The sequence below is a fragment of the Poecilia formosa genome, unplaced genomic scaffold (genome assembly GCF_000485575.1).
Source record: "Poecilia formosa unplaced genomic scaffold, Poecilia_formosa-5.1.2 Scaffold97, whole genome shotgun sequence".
Classification (NCBI taxonomy): domain Eukaryota; kingdom Metazoa; phylum Chordata; class Actinopteri; order Cyprinodontiformes; family Poeciliidae; genus Poecilia; species Poecilia formosa.
This window is the reverse complement of record NW_006800036.1, coordinates 891,723-911,888: the sequence shown is the minus strand read 5'-3', so window position 1 is coordinate 911,888 and position 20,166 is coordinate 891,723. Positions and strand designations below refer to the sequence as shown.

Below are 20,166 nucleotides of genomic sequence, written 5' to 3'. Positions count from 1 at the left end.
TCAATGGCTTTTTTATTAGTTTGAAGAGCAGTACTTCCACCTCTGCCAATGACGTGCTTAATGCTCTCGTGTGTGAAATGCTACCTCCCTCGAAGGCCCCTCGCTGTCTCATAATCAGAATCCTAAAAGCTCTGCAAATGGCTCGTCCTCCATTTTTCTGAATAGCGAATCACTAAAAGTTTTAAGGACTTCTAAGCTGCTCTATTTTGTCCTGCATTTTCACTTGATATGAGCCATTTATATTTAATTAAGCTTTTAGTTGATGCATTATGCTTTTGAGCAAAAAAAAAAAACCTATGTGGCACTCTGCCCTCATGTGTCCAACAAACTTCATTATTATTTTATGTAAACCGAGATTAAGTTCCTCACATATCTGGAGGGCACATTGCAGAAGTCAAGAGGAATCAAGGGGGAAAGTGTTGAAGTCGCATGAATGCATTGCGCAGCACCTTCAGGAGAGTTTAAAGAAATAGGTGTTCAGACTCAAGGAAAATGAAAATCTCTACTCATCAAATGAGAATAATGTATTTTGCAGTGACTAGACGTAAACATGTCTGTTGATTTTTTTTTCTTTTTAAAAAAAATCATTTTGCATTGTAATGTTTCTGGTGTAAAATGTGCAAACCAAAGACATTGTAAGTTTTGCTTCTACAGACATTTTGCAATGCATGTAAAATACTTGTAAAGGCTGAAGTAGTAGTGACTACATGCAAAACATTCAAACAAGACTTGGTGTAAATAGGTCCATAATTATCCAGCTCACTGCAAAATCAATTAGAGTTTATTAATAGTGATATTGATATTTAGCTTTGTCTAGTTTGCTTCCATCACTTTCTAGTTCATCGGACACTTTATCAACTATAGAAAATGTAAAATTAAATTCAGTATGACTAATTCATCATAATAGATAAGATTTGTTACAGTAGAGACATGTCGTTTTTTTTTTACATTTTCCTAATAACTACTTTATATAGCTTTGTTGCAACAAATATATGTTATGTTTAAATTTGCTTTGCAACCCATATGGCGGCCTAGAAATGCATTGTGGGTTATATCAGCATAATTTGATCAATTTTGAAGAAACAAAAAACCTAAGCAGCAGAAGATTCTCTAAAAGGAAAAAAACAAAACTGGATTAAGAAAAACATCTGAGGATGAATTTTCCAAACAGAGTCTGAGGATCATAAATCTGTATTTTAGACAGATTAACTTAAATTAATGCAGGGAGTCTGTAAATCAGCAATTTCTGATCAGAAATCAACTATTTCTAAAAACTGGGAATATGTTAATATTGGGTTGCCACTCACTTGCAACAGCATCTATAAGAGATCAATTGGAAACTGTATGTTTCTGTTGAGAAGGTCGTTTAGACTGCTTTAGTTGTTTTAATGTTGTACAAGCAAAGCTTTTTGAAATCTAAATAAAGGGCTGGTATCATTCAGACCTTAGAAGCTGTGGTTAATATCTATGTCTGACGTATAATTTATCTTAAACAGAACTGAAATGCACGCCGCTGATAATTTTCATTTTATTTGTCTCTCAAGTTAACACCAAACAGCATTACTTCCGACTGAGAATGTTCATCATCTACCAAAAATACAGAGCAGATATAACTACGCACTTTCTAAGATGCACTTAAGCCACAAGAAACTCAAATTATGTTCCAGGGGGGGGGAAAAAAAAAAAAAAGAAAAACGCAAACATTTCTCTTCTTTTTCTTGGTCTTCATCTCAGTTTTGTATGATTCAACATTAAGAACCGCAGATCAGCGAGCTCATGCGTTTGCATCAGCATTCATGAGGTGCTTTGCATTGCATAATAAATGTGGGTGTGAAGAGTGTTAGATGAGGCTGATTCATGAGTGCACATTTCCAGTGGCACAGTGATTTACAAAAGAAACACTGCCTGCAGATATGTGCATGCTCAGTGTTATAAATCTGATTTTCCCCATCTAGTGTATGTTGGTTTGGGTTTTTGTGCCTGTGTACACTCTTGATATTTTCCTGAGCTGTGCTTTATAAATAAGTAAGCTCCTCCGGTTCTGTACAGTTGCCTTGATATTTTCTTTAAATAGAGAAAAAAAAATATATATATATATGTATATATATAATGTACTTTTTATAGATGAAAAACACCTTGCTCATGGTCGACTCTGACAGCAGTCTGGACTGCATTGTGGCAGCAAACAGTGCGACTGTGGACTGTTGGTCTTGGGTGGGAAATGCGCTCCACATCATTGTCTACTCAGCAGTATTTACATCCAAACACACAGAGCACACACAGAGCATGCAAATAAAAGACCGAGATGGAAAACTTGGACAATAAATCTTAATAATTCGACAAAGCCAGCTTTCCCTCATTGGCAAAAAGGACTGGAAAATATAGCCGAGCATAATAAACAAGACATCAGTGCTTTTTTTGAATAATTAAAAACAGAGGCATGAGAACAAACAAACAAGTCAAATAAAACCAAAATGGTAATGACTGAATCAAAGGCGGAGGATCAAGGAGAGCAGCAAAATAAAAGTGCCGACAGGTTGCCGAGGGAGTGACGAAGAGGAGGAGCGGCAGGCCGAGAGACGAAGAAAACAGGAGAATAAAGCGGCTGTGACAGAAGGTATTCATCTCCAGGCATCTGTAAACCAGGCGACTCGGAGCTCCGTCACATCAGCTTGCAGAGACACCCTCTTTTATGAGCTCAGGCACCAAGACAGCTCCCTGTCCAAACGCGCACACACACATCCCTCCTGTAGATCTAGGAGCGTCAAGCCCAGGCTACCCACAACGTAATGGATTCAAAACAGGCCGGGTGACAGAGTTTTACCTTGTCCTCAAGTCATTTCACAAAGAATTGACAAGCTACTGGCTCAGCAGGTTGGAGGCTGCACGCTGCGAAACAGCTTTCAACCCGGAGCCCGAACTGAGACGTGGTTGGATTCACGACTGCTGCAGCTAGATCGACTTAATCATGACTAACACCAAGAACCAGAACTGCAAAACGGGAGCTTTAGGTCAGGAAGTTTGGTGCCACAAAGCAAGACTTAATCAGGAATGTCTCAATGTCATGACATGCTGGACCAGAGTATATTCCAAGGTAATGCATCTGACATGTACAAAGAACAGGCATTAAGAAAACAATTGGTGTAGGAAGTAAATATAAAAAAAAAACACTTTTTCAGGTTAAGATTTGACATTTTACAAGAATGCATCTTTGTGTGATGAGACAAAAACAACTTTCTAAAAAAATACTTTAATATATAAAAAAAAATAATATTCTGGTCATTTCCAAATATAATTTATTTTAAGATAAAGGTGATCAATTTAATGTACTCTAAATCAAAGTAGTGTATACTCATTTAGGATTATTCTTGCTCACAAAAAGTTGGCTGAGAAGAGACATTTTCCTCAGTGGGTCTCCTGATGCAAATTATTTAACACATAAGCGCAGAGGAGCTTCTGACCTGCACCTTCCACCTACAACAGCACGAAAGGGAAAAACACTAGGAAAAATCAGAATCTTGTACACAGTCCGTGGAAGATGACAATACTGAAATAATGTGATATGTACCTATTTTTATATTTTTTTTGTTTGTTTTCCTCTGGTTGCCCCCCCAAAAAATGCCAAACAAATATGTCATGCTGTGTGAGTTTGACGTTGGACCAAAGTGCAGACTGTAGATGGGAGAATGGATCATACTGAAAAATGAAAAAAAGACAAATTTACAAAAAAAAAAAAAAATCACAAGAATCCAACGCAGAACAAAAAGAAAAAAAAAAAAAGAGAACCAGTAAAGTAACAGGATTTGATGGTCGGATCCAGCGAGGATCAGAATGAGTTTATACACACTAAAGAGGTTGATTACTGAACAAGAAACAGATGGCTGATTGGAAACAGGTTGCAGGTGTGAAGGGAGACAGAGAGAGAGAGAAAGAGAGACACAGGGGGCGAGGGAGAAATAAATCTAAATAATAACTAGACCAAAGAAACATAATTAAACCAGAGTAACAAAGAATAACTAGACACAAGAAATGCACATAACAAACTAGAATCACTAAATAAGGACTGAAACAGAAACAATTCTGGTCTAATAAAAAAGAAACGAAAGAATTCAACATTATCAAACTAGAATGAAATGATCAAAACAACCCAAGATTGTAATACAAATCACTTGAATAAAAGAAATTAAACAAAAACAAAAGAAATCTCCTTGCTGCCAGGATCCCAGTAGATAGGCTTGTTCAGTCTGAGAGCTACTCCTACACAGCATTTCTCCTCAGCTTCTTCCTACTCATTGGATAAACTCTGATAGATTTTCACTTTATGAATTCAAACAGGAGCTGAAAACTTATCACTACTATAGATGCAGTGTGTTTGGCACTAAGGCCTCTCTTTGGCAACTTCTGCCTGCCTTGTGCTTCCTTAGTTCTTTCATGATAGTTTTTTTTTTTCACACAACTTCAGACATGTAAATGAATAACCATCATGCCCTACACAAACAAAAAGGAATGGTTGTGAAAACGATGAGCCAAACTGTCGCTTAAATTTCATTGCCAAAAGCTCATGCGGCAATAAATGCAACTTTGCTCCCCTCGCAGCAGCAGCTACCTGCATCAGCTCTGCCTGCAGGCCTGCAATACCAGCCAGTTTAGGTTTACTTGTCAAGAATAAATGTGGTTTCTGTGCGATCTGATTCGACACCCCGGGCTCCCTGCTGATCGTCAAGCGTCGACTGGGTAAAAGGTTGATCTGTGGGAGCTCGCCATCTGAGCTGTCACCGGAGCTGTGATTGGCAGGTAGACACAGAGATAAAGTCCTGGATGACAAGCAAGATGCAGATGGAGGCTGAAACCTTAAAATAAATTTAAAGTCTACACTGAACTGTGAAAAAAAAAAAAATCCAAGTATCTCACAGTGTGAGTGCAGAATGTAGTTGTGAGCCACAGATCTGTTTTTGCTTTTTCTTTTTTTTTCTTTTACTGTCAATCAGCCAACCAAACACTGACTCGCAAACATTCGCAGTGAAAAAAAAAATATATATATATATATATATATACACTGTTTGAGAACAATTCAAAACAAAGTGATAGAAATACCTTCTGAGGAGAACGGGCCCTTTAAATGTCTGAGCTGCGACAGAAGAAAGTGCCAGCATGTTGAACCTCTTTCAGGAAGCCCTTTCCCTTCTTACAAGGATGCTGGCCTTAGTGTGACAGAGAGAAAGTATCGATATCGGGTTTTCACAGAAGCAAACGTTACAGCTCTTGCATTTCGTCTGGACATAAAATCCCGCTAAGTATTTGTGTGTTGATTTATGTGTGGGACAGATTCACATAAACAGCTTTTAAGTGTTTTAAGACATTAAATGGGACACGAGCCTGATTTGTTCAACAGCGAAGCGCGGATGTAAAACCGCTCAATTAGACGTCTGCACATCCTCCGTACACTTTCAAGTCGCGCATCAGATCGCGCTGGAACAGTTGCCGCGTGGCAGGAACCCGATCCCAGCAGGCTTTGCACTTGTTACACAAACACACGCCTACTCACACCCGAGGATTTGAAAGAATTTGTTTTTTTCGCGGAGAGAATCTCATTTGCTCCGCAAGCCCTGTGACATTATCTTCCTCCGAAAGCTTTTTGTGTTTCAGTATTTAAAGAGGCATCAGGGAAAACACAGGCGATTCATTTGCCTTTTGTACCCACTCCGAGTCCCCTTTAAACCGCACAACGTCTCCTTTTCAAATCACAACAAGCAATGAGTCACAAAAAGAGGCTCTGAAGTTGTTTTTCTTTTTTTTCTTTTTTTTGCTGTTTTATGCCATATGAACAGCGCGTTCACTCGAGAGTCATTTGTAAAGCGCTGTGATGCTCTCAAGTGGGCAAAAACAAAAAAAAACTCATGGGTTTTTCGCTGACAGGACTTCAGCAACTTCTGAGCTGCTTATTGAACAGGGACACAAACACACACCAAATGGGGTTGATTTTCCCACACTTTAAGTTGTTTTCGTCTATAGCCCAAAAATATGCTCAAAAACATAGTCTGTGTGGGTTTATTCATAGATGCTGCAGGTGTTGAAAATGACAAATCTGAACACAAAGACTGGGTAGGTCACATCAGTCATCACATTAAATCGTAACAAAGACAAAAAGTGAAAATCGTAGATTGTAAATTAACCGTAATTTAAATGTAGATCACAGTGGAACGGAAGCTGCAAAAGAGCTAAACTGGGTTATCATTAAACGAACAGGCACTTATATTTTCATAAATGTTTGAAAGATTATCTGCGTAGATCAGAATAGTTTTTATTCAGGCTAGGTTTGAAGTGTCTTTGATCTTAGACAAAAGTTGGACAATTGTAGTCCTGAATATTTAAAAGTAAAATGTCCCTTTTCGAGTGCTGTTGCATCCACTCACTGTTGCTCCTGACATAAGGGAACACAGACAAAATGATTTATTCTTAGAAACCGTCATTCATTAAGTCTTGTTGAAATTTCCACTAAATGAAAGCTTGTTTTGCAGAACGTCGCAGCCCTATTATTTATCAAAGAAAGAACGCCGAAATGGAACAGCTTTGAGTAGAAACAGCTTTTTGTGCAGAGGAGTTCACCTTTGTTGTTAGCATGGGATTAAAGAGCGAGCACTTACCAAACACATATGGTTATCAGTGACTGTGAGCACCTTTATGACCTTAAAAGTCTCAGTTAGCACATTAAATGTTAATGTCAACATTAATTTTTCTATAATTAGAAAAAAAAAAAAAACTGAAGAGGTAGAGTTTGTTTGGCAGCATGAGCGCAACACCACTCTCTAAAAAAATATGTCACCGTGACTTGACTGAAGCAGTGCCTTTTGTATAAATGAGCCTAAAGTAGAGATATTTAAACACAGCGCACATCAGCATGTGTGCAGAAAATCATGGTTTTAGCTTTTTTTGGCAGTGGGCACCTTAAAGTCACTGAATCAACATTGAACTGCATTGTTTACCACAGTAAAGCCAAATGAGAAGTTAAAAAAAAAATAGCTGAAGCCAAATTTAGTTCCTGAAAGTTATGAATAAATGAGTGCAATACAGGTAAAATAAGTGTTTAATGATTTATCTCTCTTTGCTGAAAATATTTCCAATTGGGTAACTGACAAAGTTGCAACACAGAGATTTACAACAACCCAAGAGATCAATGGATGCAAAGAAGTCACAGCAAAATTGTCCTCTAATGAAGGTGAGGGTAAACAATTCAAATGACACAGGGAGTCGGTTGGACACAAACAAATTTGCAAAAAGCCATATAAAGCCAAGAACATATCTAAAATCTGTCAGCATTTAGAAAGCATTCTAGTGGCTATTTGCTAATGAAAAGCTGCTGGTTTATTATGAATTGATGATCTACAAAAAGGTGTCTCGTTACAAAAGTATTGAACAGGTAATACAACTGGTAGGAAAAGAGACTTTCAAGGAAAAGTCTTGCTGTTACAAAACTCACTGCAACACACTCAAAGGCATCTATGCACACTCACTGCACAAGACTCCTCTGCAGAAGAAAAACAGCGGTACACCCCGTTTGAAGTTTGCTGCAGAAGATTTAGGCAAACCAGTAACATGCTGGGAGAATATCAGAGAACGAACCTGACCTCTTAACGTCATTACACGATCCCAAAAACATCATGCCAAAAGTGAAGTTTGTAAGCGGTAACATCATGGTGTGGGCTGTTTTGCAGCATAGAGTTCGTATAATTAGAGTAAGAAAATGTCCTGTCATTTCCTGTCTTTGGGTAGTTGCAAGCAGTTTGTACAATTTTTATGTCAGTGGTCCAAAAGAAAATATTTAAAATGAGGAAAAAAATGATGCATTCAATAACTATTTTCACCATATCAAGTTACATTTGAAGAATTTCAAATCATTTAGTTTATTCATAGTGAAATATCACTCCAGACAAAACTGCAAGACAAATTCATAATACATAGAATCCAATCTGATGTGGGGCTGCATGAGAGCAGGATTAATGCAGGATGATAATGGTAAATACTTTGATTTCAGTTTCTAAATTTCCACTTCATTTCCACTTATGGATTTTCTTCTCTTCTCTCTTTCTCATCTGTGTTTCCATCATTCTGTGACTTTTGGCTATTTAAACAGCTGAGTGAATAAAAATGACTCTCTCCTAAAAATGATATTGCCACATAAATCGGAAGTTCAACAATTTCAACAACTATTATGACAGTGTATATATTTGTGACATATTGTTCAGTCCAAATGTTTTACAGCCGTTTACTGTCCTGATCTTTTATGTACACATGTAAATTCAGAGAGTTTAGAGAACTGAAGCTGCCTATTTGCAGTCTTTAAGAACAGATTATGCATTCAGGAACCTTACAAAGACGAAAAACAGACTAAAAGAGGGGTGTATTCTTTCCTCTTAAAGAGATTTAGAGGAGAGAATTACCTGTTTGCTTTTTCCTCAAGTGAGAGGAGAGGATCAGAACTAATGCCATGTCCTGTGCAAAGCCAGAAGCAGAACAGATTCAGCCTGGCTGATCTTAATTACTGAATGCAGAAGAAGTAAAGCTCACAAGGCTCTTAGTTCAAAGAACAACCAAAATAGATCTTCAGAAACTTGCTCAGTCTCCATGTACGTTAACAGATGAAACAGATTTGTCAAAATCCCTGATTCACCGACGGAGGATAAGTCTGAGGATGATAACATGGACTTTCATCTCTGGCGCTTGCCACAATTTATTAAAATTCTCAGCTCCTCTGAGCCTAAAATGTAATCCAAGTAACGGCATCACTGACTTTTTATAAACACATTTAAATCTGCCCGCTTTGAAATATTAGAAAATAATGGAAATAGATGGGGTTTTATTTCCTTTCAGTGACTTTATAGTTAAATATAACAACAGTATGAAATCATTAACCATGTACTCAAATAAACCGCACAGCCTTATTTACCAACTATAAAGGCTGAGAGTATTAACAAGCAGATTAATGGCAAATTTCTATGAAACCAGACAAGCCTGTTATTATCCTTACAAAGGAAAATGTATTTTTATGTTTTAATGCCTATGTTTTTCATGGCAAAATGATGTCAGAAAGCACGTAAAAGCAGGCATGTGTGCATGTGTTTACCCTGAACTTTTACCCCCTGAAACTTAACTACCCTGAACCAATTCCTACAGGAGACTCAGTATATTAACAATACAGTTAATATTGTTGTATCCTCATTTCTAGGTTGCTTTGGGAAAAAAAGAAAATCTACCAAATGCATAAACATAAACAACTGACTGAAAAAAAACCCACAACTCTCCTGATTTTACCAGTAAAAGTGAAAGCAATGATTGATTCTGCTTCTCTTTGTAACTGGGTTCCCTAAAAGAGAAATTGGCATCCAGATTTAAACCGCAATCAGTTTTTTTTTTATCTAGACCCAGATGGATTTATTTTCCCAGCTGCTGTATTGGGTTTACGGCTCACACATCCTCTGTACTGGTGTCTAATTCGTTATTATTTGACCGATTTGTCAGAAAACAAAACAAAAAAACAAAATAAAAATCCAGAAATTTATACACACACACACGCACATATATAAGAAAGATGTCCTGCATTGTTTGCCGTCTTCCAGCTGTTGTTTGTGTGACTCAACTTAGCTAAATTTGCACTTGCTTGCTTTGATAACTCAGACGTCGCGGTTTACTATGCTGAACAACACAGTGTGTTCTTTTCTCTCCAGTAGAAAGTCAGCCCGGCTGCAGATTAAGCATTAGAGCGGCAGATTCCATTAGCAAGCCATTTCCCCTTCTTAACAACCTTTTAAATCCATCAGCCATCATTTTCTCTTCATCTTGCTGTCTTCACAGCGCGATGGTCTCAGAGATGAAAATCATTCCCGGTGTCTTTCTCTGTGTCTCTCTCTCTGTGTGTGTGTGTGTGTGTGTGCGCGTGTGTGTGTGCCTGTGCTAGAGAGGACGGCAAATTGATTCCTTTCCTCTGCCGTCCCACAAACATAACGCATGACAGCGTTCAGAAAACACATACAAAGATTTTTTTTTCAAAAACTTAGCAAAGAACTCAACAAAAGCAAAGCTTGCATTTTGAAGTTCACCAGGGCTACTCAGGTGGTGCAAAGTAATCCTTATTGCAGCGCCTCTGCAGTTTGAATTCTCCAAACGTCTCCCTTTTAGAAATCAATACAGATTGAGTGAGTCCATATGGGTCTCTGCTGGAGCAGACGGCTTCACTAATTACGTTACAGCTCAGCTGATAAGGTTTCATTGTCTCATCCAAGCAAATGAGCAAGGAAACAATGTCTTTGCAGTACAAGGCATTACTTAAAGAGAAAGGAGGAGACAGGTTAAAAAAAAAAAAAAAAAAAAAGAAAAACCTAAACAACAATGGGAGGCTTACTATCAGAGATAATTGCGTCTCTTCAGTGAATCTCATTCTGCTGAATCGGAAAGAAACGACTCTGCTATGATGAGACTAAATAAAGTAGATTATGCCAGTTACACTGCGATTGTATTGCATGATAAATAATCTCATGTAATGTTGCACTTCATGAAGCTAAACAATCTGGTTTGTTGTTCCAAGTAACCAACTAACCGGAGAATCTTAAAAAGTAGACAAAAGGTCAAAAAGACAGGTTTTTGAAACGCATGGAAAAGAACAGCACTACAAGTCATTTGTAATCCGTTTTCACTTTTAATGTAATGCATATCCTGCACAGTGAAACTTAAAATGTTACAATATTTTGCAGGGGGGACATGCCAACCTAATTTCTGGAGGGGCTCAGAGGAGCAGTCGCTGCTCGCTCAGGACAGAGCAGCAGTCCTGCAGAGCGTTGTCACCATAAAAGTCTGTCGACGCCGAGAAAAGTCGCCAGATTTATCACTTGTGTTTTTGTTTTTTTTTCTAATAAAAAGTTGATAGAGGTGGCTGGAAAGTTGCTAAATATAGTAAAGAAAAAGTGCTTTTTTAGTTCTGACCACAGTTCTGCTCATTCCCACACCATCGCCGTGGCTCTCACTGTCACTTTGCTCTCCCCACTATACTGAATTTTTTCAAAATTAGTCAGAGGGATGGTTACGGTTTCACTTTACACTTCAATCAAGCTTGAAAAGAATAAAACGTCTGCTGAAGATGACAGATGGTCACAGTCTAATGCATCTAATAATGACATTGTTATTTTTTTAAACATTAGGATATTTTCCTACAGTTAGTTTTGCTTACAATAAACACCAGAACAGTTCATGAAGAGCTAAAATATGAAAAGTGTTGAGGACTTGTGGTTTTAGTGGGTTGACGTTTTACCGAAAGCTCTATAAGGTCAATATGTCTGTCCTCAGAACGAAGGAAGATTTTAATTAAAATGTCTGCTGAAGAGACATTTTAATGACAGAGTATTGAAAAGCAGAATTATATTAACGAGCTGGGTGAAGTCCTGCTGTTGACAACCACTCAAAACATTTCTCAACGAGGACATGGCGAAACAGAAACCTCACAAAACAAGGTGGATTTAATTAGAGCTTAGATCTTATGAGCAAACCTGGTAGCTGAAATTCCCAGAAATCCAAAAATTCAGAAGTAAAAGAACTTAACGTGGGGTTCAAAAGTACATTTTCACTTTTTTTATTTATATTCTATCAGATAACACAAAGTAAACATACTCGAAGCCGTCTGTCCTTTAAAGAGATAGTGATAAAATGAATAGTTTTAAAGTATTTCTGTGGATATTCAATTGACTGTTTAAATGCAGAGGATTTTTACATACTTCACTGAGGAGGTTCAGCAATTTTCACCATTTTTTCTATTTTTTTTTATTTTTTTATTTTTTTTACTTTCTTGGTTCCTCTGAAACATTTTTCAAATATTAAAATTCTGCAAATGGCACGCGGCAAAAACTGCTCCAGGAAAAAGAAACGTCTGCCACAATCTGTCCTGTGACCTTTAACGAAACAAAAGGGCTTTTCTGGTAAACAGAAACAAGCAAGTTAGGGACAGAGAAATGTCATCTTTAGGCAGATGAATTACTTCCCTTAGAACAACTCTGTCCTTAAAATATACATCAGCAACTGCAGCTGTGCCATGCTTTAAAATATTCAGCAAAACACATTGGAAAGACATTTGGATTTGGTCTGTTTGCTCTAAGGACTCAACATGCTTTGCTTTTGGGGACATAATCATGGAAACATACGGACATGCATGTTCACTAAAGACAAAAACAACCCCGGAGACAACAAAGGAAAAAAAAAAAAAAAAAAATGGGGACATAATCATGGAAACATACGGACATGCATGTTCACTAAAGACAAAAACAACCCCGGAGACAACAAAGGAAAAAAAAAAAAAAAACTGTTAGTGTTTTGTAGGGCCAATTATAAGAAACAATAAGATCTAATACATTATATCTAATATTATAGGAAACGATGCAATGGATTTCTTGTGAGAGGAGATTTACTCTCACAACACTTAAGGTAAATGGTAACAAAGAAGGCCGGTGGTATCAAGGCTACAGTAGATATCTGCTGAAACCAGACAGTTTTGTGCTTCAAATAAAACACCTTTTTTTTTCTCTCGCTGGCTGAAGGTGAATCAGAATATTCTCCCCTTATTTTAGGTCATTTAGAATCAACAACATTGTTTCTATTTGCTAAATGCCATGAGAATGTCAGGCGAAGTATAACAGAGATTTATGTATTAATTTCAGAATCATAAGATGATGCTATTATGCTAAAGATAAAGGGATTACCTAACAAGGCGAGACCTCAAAAAGAATCAGAATTAAGGAGAACGGCACTGAATATGGCAAAACATACGAAACAAAAAAAAAACCCAACCACACAGGGAACGTGACAAAAATGTAATAAATTAATCCTACATTGCAGCAAGTGGGCTCTTCAACAGCCTTAACTTTATTTATGAAAAAAAGAAAATGGAGATTTTCTTTTTTTGTTTCCCTCAAAATATTGATTTCCTCCTTCCTGCGAACCACCATCATGCATCATCTTGTCTTGTGAGCTCTATGTATTGTTACACAGCTGGTTCTTAACAATGTGTTTCTCTCCACTCTATATGTTCAAAAATAAAGAAGATTGTAAGTTTAATGACATAAAAACCATCAAAAGTAAAAGTAAATAAATTCCTCTGTTTTCTCTGTGTAGCTGAATTTGGGACCTCAGCCTTTCCCGGGTCCGACTACCAGGAATATTTGATTTGTTTTTCCAACTTGAAACTCAAGAATTATAACTTTTTGGTGAAATGAAACGCACAACAACAATAGCGGTGGTGTAGCACATTCTGGAGGTAGAAAATAGCACCTTTTTGTGCTGAATCTGGTATCAGGTCAATTTGCCGTTTGCACACCCATCTCATCTCTATGCATAGACATTTCATCCTTTGCTAGCATTGCTTACCTCCTGTAAAACAATTTATATCTGTAAAAAGAACAAATGTATAAACAGTTTACATTTCTTCAAAGATACATATTTTCTGAGCAACTTTCTGGAGGTTGATGTGATTTTTCTGCCATCATCACAACAAACCACAAGCAGAATATAGAAAATTACTGTAAGTCATTTCTTGTAAAAAGGGTTGACTTGTCTAAACAGCATAAATCATTTTACAAAGCAGCATCAACAAAAAACTGAAATAATGGTGACTGCTTCCTAAGAGAAAGTGCCTCATTTGTTTTGGATAGAATCAATGTTTTTACATGTTTTCTATGGTTTTGGACGGTGACTGATACATTTCCCAGTCTGTTTCAGAATGCCTCTGCACATTGTTCGGAAAAGAGCCAATGCCTCATTTTGTACATTTTGCCAGCTTTCTCATTTGCTGACACAAATCTGCAAATCTTTTGTTGTTTGTTTCAAATGAGATAAAACGGCTCAGGCTCAGGAGCAGCCTTAGGTTCAGATCTCAATTTTTATAATTTACAAACCAAAAAGATCTTTTTTTCTTTTTTTTCATTTGCTAAATACTTGCTTTAGCAACTCGTCATCACATTAACTAGATTAAATTAGATTCTATTATAATTTATTAGAGAGAGAGAAAAAAATAAAAAAAAACATCCAGCAGCACGATCCCAAAAGGAAAAACGTGAGCTTGCCTACAAACAGAAACCAATTCACTATTAATTTATTTGCTTCACAACCAGATCACAATATCAAATCAGATTTTCTGTTTGCTAGTTCAGCTTTGAGCTGAAGCAAACGCAGCATCCATCGCAGCATCATCCTCATCACACTGATAAAATGTCAACATGAGCTACACCCACCGCCGTTACAGCTGCCACATGAGCAGATAAATTTAAGGCAGCATATGGCATAATTCCTGGGGGCTATTAAAACGTTTGACAGAGGCCCTCAGTTCCTGGTGGTACGAACCCATCTAAATCCACAGAGGGTGATCAATATGTGGAGCGTGTCATTTGTGACTTTGTGCTTGAATTTTATTGCAGAAAATCCTAAACATCCAGATTTTTACAAAGGCAGGTTGGTCCAAAATATATTAAAAATAAATATTCCAGAAAATGAAACCAAACCAAGCAGAGTAACTTTAACTTTTTTTTAAAACTTCTAACTTTAACTTTTACATGTTGTCTGTAAGGTATTGAAGCCATGATTATTAAAAAATCCTTTACAGTGGTAACCTGAAATATCAGTGTCAGTCATATTTCATCTTAATAGGTTAAAGTGTATCGTGTACATTGAGGGTTTGAAAAATGGGTTATTTGAAAATGCTCTTTTCAGAACATTTTCTTTTTGTAATACAGATCAACCCTTTTTTTTTTTAGACCTTGCATGAGAAGAATTGTATATTAATTGTTTTCTGTGCATCTTGTTTTATTTATTGCTTGACCTAAAGAAGATCTGTGCAGAATCCTTATCAGTTCTAGCTCAGTCCTACTTAAGTACTGGCAGTGTTGAAGCTTTGGGGCATGTATTTTTCTTTTTTAACATCTGAGGTCGGATTTAAACTCGAGAACTGATGGTGTGTACTTTTATCCAAGCCATGGATGTACTTCTAATAAAAAAAAAAAATAAAATAAAAAAAATGCAATTAACAGAAGACCTTCTTTAAAAATGTCTGATATTAGCCTTGAATGTCAGGATTCAACCCCGCAGAAATGTGAAGACTTGCTCATTAACCCCATTGCCATATTTTGATGTGTGAACAGCTCAAATGCAGCAGAGGAGAAGGCAGTGGAGTGTATTGATAAAAGTGATGATGCTAAAGGCATTCTGCTCTCATTAGCTGCACCATCTAATTGTACCCTCTAGAAACAAAAGTATCCACCAGGCTTATCAAGACATGGGTAAGGTCCAAGGTAACACTGAAATGGTTATTTCCTTTTCAGAGACAGCCACGAGTTTCTTCTTTAACTCTCAGTATTCTTCATGGGCCAACCAGTAGCATCCCAGAAAATTCATAGGGATACATAGACCAGGCCAGAAAAAAATCATATATGTCAAATCATGGTTAAATAGATATAAATTTATCTGTTTATTTACTTTCTGGATTTCACATTTACTGTATGTCCCCTTCGGCCCCTTTGAGGAGACGCTGGGGCCAGTAGGTCTCGACCCAATCATCTTTCCACAGACTTATTTCTCTATGCAGACACAGGAACCTTGCGGGTCATGTTGTTCCACATTAGATACCTAAAAGTCTAGAAAAGCTGCACACCAAGTTCCTAGCTTAAATGCCATAAATTATTTGCTAGAGAAAGTACAATGTGACCCTAGTTACAGATTTGTTTAGTTTTTGTTTACCTCCGGTGATACCGTGGGAACTTTTTACTCAAGGTAAAAGTGTTAAATGACAGTCTTACACCTTCCCACAGTTCTTTCTGAATGAATTTAGAAGCTTTTTGAAAACTCCAAATGGCTGATGTGGCCTTTGGCTGAAGATATTTATGTAAAATGCTGCACTGTGAATCCAAGTTTCACCAACAGCAACACAAAAACAGACCGAACGCATCAGTTTCTGTGAGGTGAATGCCCAGAATGCGGCGTTGTGAAGGACATTCTGAGCTGGTTTTTGTATTCCTAAGTGATGCAAGTAGCTGCTTAAAGGATATTAGGCAGCAACATAATGCACAATGACAAGGTGACTGTTACTGGCCCTCTGAAAATACCATCTCGTTAAGAATGCACTCAGCTCAGTACTTGAGCTACTGGACTGCCCTTTCTTCGTTTCGCATTCCTCTCTTCTTCCAGGCGCTTTCCGCGGTTTTGTTGGTTTCTCTGTCATCTTCGCTGATCACCAGCTTGAGACGGCAGCACACTTGTATAATGCTGCTCATCACAGATTTCCTTCAGCGCCCGCAGAAGTTTCTGTTCCAGCGACTCAGAAATAAGTCTTGTCTTCTCAAATTGTCTCCTCGCTCGTCTCCGTCTTTCCACATTCTTTCTCTCTGATTCATCAGCATGAGAGACACGGGCAATGTCTGACAGCCACCGCGGGTCATTGGACCGCTTCGCCACTGTTTGTGTGTGTGCTGTGTTTCTGAGTGTGAGACGGAGGGAGGGGGAAGGAGCCTTGGGCCAGTGAGGAGGAAAACGAAGAGGAAAATACTCGGGGCAGTGTTGGGTCACTGGTGGAAACTACCAGAATCAAAGAGACTGAGTGAGTCTGAAAGAGGCTTCAGAACTTACTCAGGTCACGTTTAGGGTACCAACAATGAAGTCATGGCCTTATCTGCATGTTTAGATGAGAAGGAAAACGAAGAGGAAAATACTCTTCGTTTTAAAAATTTTTAAAACGATTTATTAATCGGTTTACGATTAATAAATCGTAAACCGATTTATTACTTAAATCGGTTTCCTCAGGACGGCTGGAGCTTGCTTCTGTCCTGTTCTGTCCCAGTTTTAACCACATCCACCAACTCCCCTGCTGTGCTCAGTCAGATCGTTTTCCTTTTGCTCTCAGAAGCGATTCAAATGACTAATTTGAGCTGTGATTTATGTGATCCTCTCTAAATGTACACTAGTGGAATTTATGCGACATCATCTGTGAGCAAAGAGAACGTGTCCTTCATTATTTACAATTTGTTTAGCAGTCTCGACTATTTTTCACAAATATGATGAATAATGGACAAACTGTCTCTCCTCAAAGTATGAACAAGATTTGCAACTTTCTTCCTATTTCCAAGCTGCCTTTTATCAGTAAATTACTAGAACAAAGTTGGAGGAAACCAGCTGAGATCTACAAGGGTCAGAACTGGAACCCTTCATTTTTCCTTTTCACATTCTAGCTGGCATTAATCTGTCCTTCTTTGATATCCCTTATCACATCTATGCAGAGGACATCTAGTTGTGTGCACCTTTTAAACCGCATCCGCTAGATAACCTGCCCTTGTCCTTATGTTTATCTTGGATCAGTGATTGGCTCTTCAGCTATTGTCTGATTTTAAGCTCAAACAAGACTAAGATTTTGACAATAGCTCCTGGTCACCTGCAATATAAAATCAATTAAGGCCCAGCAACTAAATCCAATGGAAAAATCTAGGAGCTACTTTGACTCCTCATTAGACCTTTACTTACACATCAGATGTTTCTCATTCATGTTTTTTTAATATAAAAAAAGGCATTTAAAAAAAAAATATGGCGCAGTCTCTTCAACGTACAGCTGAAAACTGAGGGCCTTTTCAGTCTGTGGCTCCTAAACTGTGGAACAGTTTGTCTTAGATGTTTGCTTTGTTGACCCTGGAGGTTTATAAAAAAAAAAAAAAAAAACCCCCCTCAAAAAAAAACCCTTTTTATTCTCCAATGCTGTAAAATTGTGATTTTATTGTGATTTTGTGTTGTTTTTAAGACCATGTAGACCTTCATTTATGTTGCTCAACCTTATGTTTTCTTGCAAATCTGAAAGGTGTTTAATTAAACATTTATTAATAAATACATTTAACTGACTAAATCACTTAATTAAAACAATACAACATTCGCTGTTTTATATAAAATGTACTCAAAATTGAGTTGTATGAGATTTGTTTCAACTAACACAGGAAACATTATTTTCTATCTCGCCATGTTTATTAATGATGTGCAGCAATATGTCTGGTTTGGCTACAGATAACTATCAATTAATGTGTAAACCAATTATCAACAAAAGTAGTAGCTTAGATCAAAATTACCTAATTGGGGCAGAAGCAACAGGAAACAATAGGACAAATACTTTTCAGTCTCATGTCTTGAGTCCATTGATGGTTCTGTATCTGGTAACTATTTTTAAGTCTATGCTTAAAAATAGCATAGACTATTGCAAAGACAATTTGCAATTTGTCTTTGCAAATTTGCAAAGACAAATTGCAAATTGTCTTTGCAATTTGATAAAAAAACTAAAAAAAAAAAACTTGGATTGTTATAACCCATTTATGATAGTATCAGCAGCATCAATATTGACTTTATTGCTGTTAGCAAGGCTATGATTTAGCATTTGGGAGTTGTTTGGACTGCAATTTTATGCTAATTCTGAGGCTTAACGTTGCAATTGCAAATTATAACAAAATAATATTTTGGATCAAGGACTGTCCTGCATTTCTTTGTTAAAGTAGATATTATTAAAGTACACATAAAAGCCTAAAACCTGAAAACCTCGAGCAATTAGCCCGAGCTTCAAACATTTGCAGCACTTAGCAATTCCATTAACTTGTCGATCTCACCTTAATGTAGTCTGAGTAATTGTAAAAAAAAAAAAAAGAAGAAAAAAAAAAAAGGATGTTAATGCTGAAGCTAAAGAGTAAGACAATCCTCTGGCTTTCAAGCAGTCTTGTGGTCAATAAATGTGCACATATTTTCTGTATATATGCAGTCAGAAAGTATTTGATTGTAATTTTTTATAAATGAGACTTGAGATTCATAAACGTCTCTATGCCAAATTAAATGGACAGAAAACTGGATGGAGATATCCACCCAACACATATTCCTGTCATCCTCTATATTTTTTCCTTTCTCCAGATATAGAAAGTACTTGAAAAATATTTCAGATGTTTTTAGACTTTGTGTGAAATCCTGGATTGTGTCCACCGTCTTGAAAACCCAACAACAAACAGGCTCTTCTCCTGGCTGCTGCCCTGTGACTTAAATCAATACAAAAAGGAATCTAATGAAAAAGAAAGAGAGAAGATGTTTAAGTTATTCTCTGTTGTTTGAGTCAAACCTGACTGAGATTTGTTTGACACAATCTGAGCAAAAAAGAAAAAAAAAAAAGAAAATCTTTCCAAACTTTGTTTAATAAGCTATTCCACACTTAGTTCTGAAGCTTGTTCTCTTGTAAACCTGTGCATCTCAGTGTGTCCGTGTGTGTGTGTGTGTGTGTGTGTGTGTGTGTGTGTGTGTGTGTGTGTGTGTGTGTTTATGACTATTGGCGATAACTTTTCATAAAAGAAAAAAAGCACAATTAGGTATTCAGCAGTCATCCTAAAGAGCTTTGTTTCCACGCTGCACTGCACAATGACAGGAGCTGTTCGAGGCGGCGGCAGTGATATTAAATCATTTAGATAATGTGTTGACCTGGGGGGAACTCAGACACAGATAACCTCAGCAGTTACAATAGCAGGAGGAGAGGATGTGACTGGACAGTCAATACACACTGCTCTCACAGACAAAGCATCACTACAGCTCCATAGGAATTCATATATTATTCATATTCGCTGCCGGATCACATTTAGCGCTCGTCTGTGAGGTGGAGAGGTCTCGGCTTGGACAGGCTGGTTTATTTAGGGGTGCCACAGGGCAGAGCCGCCTTTTGCTTTAGCTATTTAGCAGATATTAAGAAGTTTTAAGAGATTCGAGGTGTTCGGAGGCACTCGACTGAAACAAATCGGTTAATCTCAAGTATACCACAAAAACCTGCAGTCGTACAGAAACATGTTCTTCTGTAAGCACCACTTAACACTGTGTGTTACAAGGTGCTTACAAGGTGCTCACTATGCATCAAGTCCTCCCACTCTCACTTATTTAACACTATCAGGACTTATGTTTTTCAACATTTACTCTCATCAGACGGAGAGTAAAAGTTTTGAAAACCGGTCCCGCCTCTCAAATCTATTCGTACACATCTCTCCCTATTAGTCCGGACAGAGTTGCAAGTAAGTGAAATAAATACTGTCAGCTCCTGAGGTGCTTGCTGATTTTCAAATGCCCTTAAAAAAAAAAGAAAAAAAAAAAAAAAGA

General features: G+C 37.4%; 1 protein-coding gene across 3 annotated transcripts in view; it reads right to left on the bottom strand.

Annotated features, from left to right (window-relative positions):
* The window catches only part of LOC103142469 (polypeptide N-acetylgalactosaminyltransferase 18-like), a 148,524-nt gene that overhangs the window by 78,453 nt on the left and 49,905 nt on the right, over positions 1-20,166 (bottom strand). The window lies entirely within an intron of this gene.